Consider the following 7,167-nt stretch of genomic DNA (forward strand, 5'->3'; position numbering starts at 1 on the left):
AAAAAAAAAAAAAAAAAAAAAAAGAACTAAGGCATTGTGTAAATATTCAGACCACTTTTGCAATCTCAGGAAAATTTTGCTCAGATGGTTAATAGAACTCTTTCCAGCAAATGGAAATTCTTAAATCATCTTTCAAGTGGACATGTCACCCCACGGGAGAATTAATGCTAAAATGTTCATGAAGGTATAGAGCAAGAATAAACACTATATACTCTATGGGGACAAGATGAAGAAGCTGAAGATGATGTTTTTGCACCCCATTCTGAACTATGTTGGGGAACCACAGTAGTGAGTTCATAATTCTGTGGTGGAGTGCAGGGTTAGAGGGATCATGTTAGGCCATGTATTTAGGAAAGTAGTTAAGCGCAACTATGAATACTACTACATTTGTATAATAATGACAGTTTTTAGTTAGGTTATAATTTTAGTTGAGATCATTTTGAGGATGAGGAAAGTTGAAGATCTTAAGTTCCTCCCAGTCATTTCTTTAGCATAGTCACTAATCAAAATGTCTTCAATGACATATGACATACAAATCTGAACTTAAACTTCGGGACAATTTTTACATAATAGTTTAATCTTGTTTACTTTTTGTCTAATGTCCACACACCTGGAGGTTATTTCTCTAAAAGCAAATCTGATCATGTAACTCTCACATGTAACAATGCAAACTCAAAATTCGTTGTGAGGCGGCCAACGTTCTCACTATATGATTCCTGCATATGTCACTCAAACTTGACTTCTGTCTTCTACTGATACTTTTGACATTTCAGCCTTACGAAAGAGTCTTCATTCCCTTCAATAACATGTATTTTTGATCTTCCTTGACTTTATATAGACTAATCACTACATGGTTTTAATTACATCTCTGTTTCTTCCATGTCATACCATCTCAGGAGAAATCAATCATCAAGTGTGATCCATGATATGTGGTACATTTCTTTTTGCACTGTGTCCTCACTATTTGTCTAAACACATCTCCTTCTAAATTTAGAGATACTCAAAGGCATAAAATGTAACAATTTATCCTTTTTTTTTCTTTCTACTCTCCTTAATTAATCTTCTAGCCTAGAATCTGCCGTAAGGTAGGGAGCAATAGATGTTTGATATAAATTTAATTGAAATTTAAATAGACATAGATGATAGTGGCAAAAAAAAATCCCATTTAAAAGAAAAAAGAAAAAGAAAGATACTGGGAGTAGGGATTCTAAAACATCTTTGAGGAGTTTGGAAAAATCCATCCTCCAAAAGCAATGATAAGACTGTCAAAAATAATTTGTAAACATCTCTGGAAATTGACAAAGGGCATCTAACAACTTGAGAAGCATTTACTGTATTAAATAAAACCTACGGGATCTGACTCTGAAGAGTGGGAGCCTGTGACATTTCATGCAGGGTTTTCTCCATCTCTATGTCCAGCTACAAGGCATTTAAGTTCTTTGGCCAGGGGGCAAGCCATGATGCTTGCAAGATGTACTGCTCTGCTAAAGGAGACTAAATTTATTTGTACAAGTGTGCAGAAAAGAATATTATACACATCAGCCAAAAGAAGTAGAAATGACCCAAATGTCCGTCAACTGATAAAGGGATAAATAAAATGCATTATATTTATATAATATTATTAAGCAATAAAAAGGAATGAAGTACAGATATATGCTGTAACATGACTGAATATCAATGAAATTCTAAAAAATCATATGACACAAGGTTCCATTTATGTGGAATGTCATATAAGACATATGTCTTCATTGTTTCATTTGTATCTTACTCATGACCTAAATTAAAATACCAACCAACATGTCAAAAATTATTACCACAATGTGGATTCAGAGGTAAGAGTGCAACAAAAATCAACAAAATCATTGGTGAGAACCAATTGTCTAGATGAAATTTACAACACTTAATAATAAATTGTGTCTGTCATGTTTTGTATTAACACAGCTTATCATAATTGAATGCACTAATGTCTGTGCCCACATTTATTTTTATATGCAGTAGTTAAATATTTACTTGAACACTGCTGGATGAAGAGGAGACCAGCACTTGCCTGGGACAAAGAATGAGAATATAGACAGAGTGCTGACTACAAAGTAGTAGCACAAGCAGAAAACGAGACACAGAAAGTCCTAAATTTTGTATGGAAATTTAAAAATAAATTTTACAAGTATATTAAAAGACCAAAATTTTAAATAAAGTAGAGCCAGAGGGGTAAATTTTTCTGACAAACCTGAATACAGCATTCTGAGCAGACGAACCTTTATCTTTTAAGAAATAACTAAACAACTTAGGGAATCTATTTCACCATTGGCATTGATCTGAATAGTTTTATTTAAAAAAATAATAAAGCCATGATTCTTCTGGTGGTCTTTCTGTTTGTTTGTTTTCCATCTTCGAACATGCTTTTACGATTAGAATCTCATGTGCTGGAGTTTAATTGGCACAAGAGCTGTTCAGGAAAAGAAAAGGAAACAGAAGCAAAAATTTCTTTTTGGTGTCAGGCATAGCACACTCTCTCTTCCCCCTGATTTTGAACTACTTGAAGCTTGTTAACATGCTGCTTTGAAACATTGCTATGAAAATAATACTCAATAATATATTGTATTTTAAATAAGCCATTCATATTCATGATTTTCAACAGGGAAGTAATACCTTCGTGTTTTTCATACATTCAGAAATGTAAAATACATGTCTAGGGTCTGAATAATAGGTAATTTCATATAAATCGCATGGCCTTAGATGTTTTATGTACATCTACCACTTAAGAAATTAGTTTTCTCAAGCTTAGGAAGCAATAAAAAAGCAGTAATTGCTAACCTTGATTTGTAACCTTAAAAACGTACCATCTTAAACCCCTCTCTAACTCTGGATTTTAGTCCCTTCTGTATTTTATTTTCATAATAATAGTGCCACTTTTAAATGTACTTCATTTCTATTGTGATCATATGAAAGCTTCTTTTGATATTGAGATATTGATATCAAAAGAAAGCTTCTTTTAAATGTGGTTGATTTCTTCCCTTCATTTATTTTAAAGCATGTGGTTTAAAATAGTGGAAAAGTTTGTATTTCTATAATCTTTACTAATTCAAGTTAGAAACATAATTTAAGCCCTTACTTAACACTTCTATTATTTAAACACCACTAAACGCTAGAGTATTGGAATTATAGTCAGGGCCATCTTTGGATTTAATTCAGGGGTCTGACATTAGCAGACACATGGTTTACATTAGTATAACACATCATAATTTGGCCTCAGATTGTGGTGCTCATTCATATTGCCATATCCTGATAGAGAAATGAGATATAGGAGAAAAAAATTTCCATAGTAGAGCTCAAGAATGTGAAATGACCATTATAATTTTACAATAACCCCAAAAAACAAGAACAATGAAATGGTAACCCTAGACATAAAATATTACTTCTTATTCTTTCCTTTCCCCTAAAATCAGATGTTTGATCCCATAACTCTGGGGAAACCACTCTGGCAAAATCACTATTATCACCTTTGTTTCCAAATTCAGTGGACCCAGGAATCCAATTACTCAATGTAATTTATGACCCTATTGACTGTGGACCCTGGTTTCTTACTTGAGATGCATTCTTTGATGGATTTCTGCCTACATCACAGACACAGAAGGAGATCCAGAAAGGTGATGTTTTTGTTTTGTTTCCTCGGTTCCTTGTGAAGGCCTTTACTCATTTTATACAGGGGCGGTTTGACCATAGTTTTTACCATCTGTACTTCCTTCCTTCTTCAGCACATCTTCCTAGGTAGTCTCATTCATCCTCCTGATTTCCATTTCCACCCATATTGTGCCCAGGACTTCCCCCAATGTATATGTCTAGCCCACTTTCGTCAAAATTTGCAGGACATATAGAAAAATTTAAATTAAAGAATACTAAACATATCCAACCAAATACCCAAATGACATCCTAAATTAACATGATCAAAACTGAACCCAGTATTTATTTTCCTTTGCTAAAATTAAGTAAATAAAGAATCCATAAAACTGGCAATGCAATTTTTCTTATATCTCAGTAAATACCATCATGAACTATTCTCTGCCCTTCCCAAGTCTCCCAAAGAAGAAACATGGTCTGGGAATTATCTTGTACCATTTTGTTTTTTCTCCCATTTCGAATCTAGGATAAAATCCTATTCTATTTCATTAGCCTATCTCCTATTAATCCATTATCACCTCCATAATTTTTTTCTCTTGATTTTTCACATAATTTATTTCTTCTTTTATATACACACACAATGCATATGTATGTGTGTGTGATCAGATTTCCAACATGAGATATATACATACATTTCTCAGATTGTTAACTGAGAGTGCTTTCCAGCTCACACTAATTGACATAACTACTTTGTGCAAATAAGGAAACAGATTCTCTCCTCAACACACTGTGTTTTTTCTGACCATTGCCTTAGAAACTAGCTAAATCTATAAATCTATATAAGCATGAGACAAATGACACCCCTGAAACCCTACAACGCAACTCTCATAAGCTAGAGCAGCACTTTATCATGTGCATCTTTTCCTATTGATATCTTTTAATCTTTTTGACTATCTACCACATTAAATTTGCTCTCCATAAAATAAGATATTTTCTAAGACTTTATTTCTGTAGACATCTCTTCCCATGCAGGTCTTCTCATGCTCTTTCAACCTCCTAATTTTTTATTCCAATTTCTCAGAACAATAAACAGGACTTTATATTGTTTAGCATGTTTCCAAATCCCAAATCCTTCCAATTTCACCTCTTCTATTAATTTTTATATGAACTCCACTTTCTCACTCCCTGGTAGAATTAACCACCTTTTCCCATACACTTAAGAAGAGCTTCTTCTCAGTGTATATAACAATGTGTTAAAAGTGTTGGTATGTTTATCTCCTTCTGTCTTTTAATTCCGGTGAGCAGAGGTAGCTCTTATTTATCTTCCATGCACCATATTGCCAAGTAGAGACTGAACATGTATTTGTTGGATGAATAGATGGACTATGAATAATGATTATATACATATAATTATACTAATTAATAATGTTAGACAAGGAGGAGGAAGGATATGCCCAGCATCTTGTACCATGCTAGGTGGCTTACATATATTAAAAAATGATTATCAGACAGAAAAGAAATCATATGGAGTATGAATTTCTTTATCTTTTTCTAGAAAAACTGATTGAGGCTCAGGCAATGAACTGCTTTCAAGACATAGATAATGCTGTCAGTCTACCTTGAGAAACAGAGTAGATACTTTGTCACATTAAATGGAATATTTTGTAGTTTCTTGGTAAAGAGAAACATATTTTGTGATTTCCCTCAGATATTCCAAGTACTACATGTATCAAGAGTTTTGCATTGCCTTATAGAGTAGAATCACGATAAAGAGATAATGTGAAATAATATTTTATTTAAAACTGGTTACATCTAAATTATTGTTGGTCAAAATATCAGGTTGTGTAAAAAACTGACTTTTGGACTGTAAGATGTTTCCATTAGGTATTTAGATTAAATCATTAGTTATATTTGTCACTCTAGAATTTTCTATTAAGTGGATTTTTAAAAGAAATTATTTTACACAATTACGCAGTGTCTAGTAATTTATTACCAATTAATATTTACTTTTTAAAAATGTTTCTTCACTCATCACTGCTTTTGAGGCTTGTTTCTTTTCTATCTCAGTGTTATACTTAGTTTACTTTTCCATTCAGATCTACCAAAGCGATGAATATGATTTTAGTTATTTACTTAATCTTATGATTTATGAAACAAATGTTGGAAATAATTTTGATTTGTTTTGAATTTTTGGATTACTAGAAATCAAAGAAACAGACCACATATTTTCCATAAATAAGTACATGTATCTTTTGTGATCACCTGCCTCAAATATGTACATGAAAATTACAGGAAAATGAATGAATTTAGCAAGTAGTTTCACTAGTTTGTATTTAAAGACTTGCAGTACTTGCGTAGTTGACCACACCCTACATTGGCCACCTCCTTAAGTTGACCTTATCTTCATAGACTACACATGCACCACAGGTAGATATCAGTACCAATGGGCCTAGTTCCTGATGTTGACCTCTTCCATACATTGACTATTTTGTTACAGTCTCTTGGGTGGTTAACTGAATAAAATACCAAGGTATTTTATCTCTACTGCAAGAATCTAAATACTTTTTAATGTTCCTCACCTAAGTAATCCCATGTTTAATTATTATCTACTCTGTTAGTTTTATCTCGTTCCTTGTAAGGTGTTTTTACTTATTTTCAGGGTAACCCTGCTCATCCTCACACAGATAAAGGCTCATGGTCAATTTCCTAAACTATTTTATTCAAACAGCTTAGTCTGACCTTGGTTCAAGGCTCTCAAGCAAGACCAAAGTCACGTGTAGTGCACAGTGAAGTTGGAATTTAAGTCTAGGTCTTTATTACTCTTATGCCTATTCTCCTAAACACATTTCTCAGTGTGTTCATTTTATTGATACATGATCTACTCTGTGAGTTAGCTACCTAGCATATCCTATGGTATAGTGTTACAGAGACTCTCAGAGGTGGTATAAGTGTCCCTCTATAAAATAAAACATGTACATTATACCCTGAAATGTTCTTAACACATATTATTCTCCAAGACTTAGTTTCAATATAAAATCATGACTTTTTTAAAAAAAATACCCATGTAAATTGAATTATCCAGTCATCCTTGTCATCATTGTACATACAACTTTATTCTTTTAAAGTTTTCAAATTCTGTACTTGCTTCAGCAGCACATATACTAAAATTTGAACAATACAGAGAAAATTAGCATGGCGCCTGCACAAGGATGACACACAGATTTGTGAAGCATTTAATATTTTAAAATAAATAAATGAATAATGTTCAAATTCTTTCATGATTACTTTTCTATACATTTATTCATTATTTCAACAAATATATAGAGAATCTAATCTAATTTTGTACTGTACTAAATACTGGTTAGACTCCATAGGGACCAGGTTAGACTCTATAGGGACCAGGTTCATATAAACACTTTGTGTGAAAGACACATAAATGATTTGGGTGTACATCATGCCTATAATTCATATACAGAAGGTGAAAAAATGTGTATGAAGTGAATTAATACTTTCAATTTATAGGATATGCAGTTTCAATATCCACTAAAG

General features: G+C 32.7%; 1 non-coding gene across 1 annotated transcript; it reads left to right on the forward strand.

Moving 5' to 3' along the window:
* The first annotated feature begins 6,755 nt into the window (after positions 1–6,755).
* On the forward strand, positions 6,756–6,862 carry LOC111728162. The gene has a single exon (XR_002775546.1). It is a non-coding gene; the product is annotated as a U6 spliceosomal RNA (small nuclear RNA).
* The last annotated feature ends 305 nt before the right edge of the window (positions 6,863–7,167 follow it).

The sequence above is a fragment of the Otolemur garnettii genome, unplaced genomic scaffold, assembly GCF_000181295.1.
Source record: "Otolemur garnettii isolate 467f Iridium unplaced genomic scaffold, OtoGar3 scaffold00004, whole genome shotgun sequence".
Classification (NCBI taxonomy): domain Eukaryota; kingdom Metazoa; phylum Chordata; class Mammalia; order Primates; family Galagidae; genus Otolemur; species Otolemur garnettii.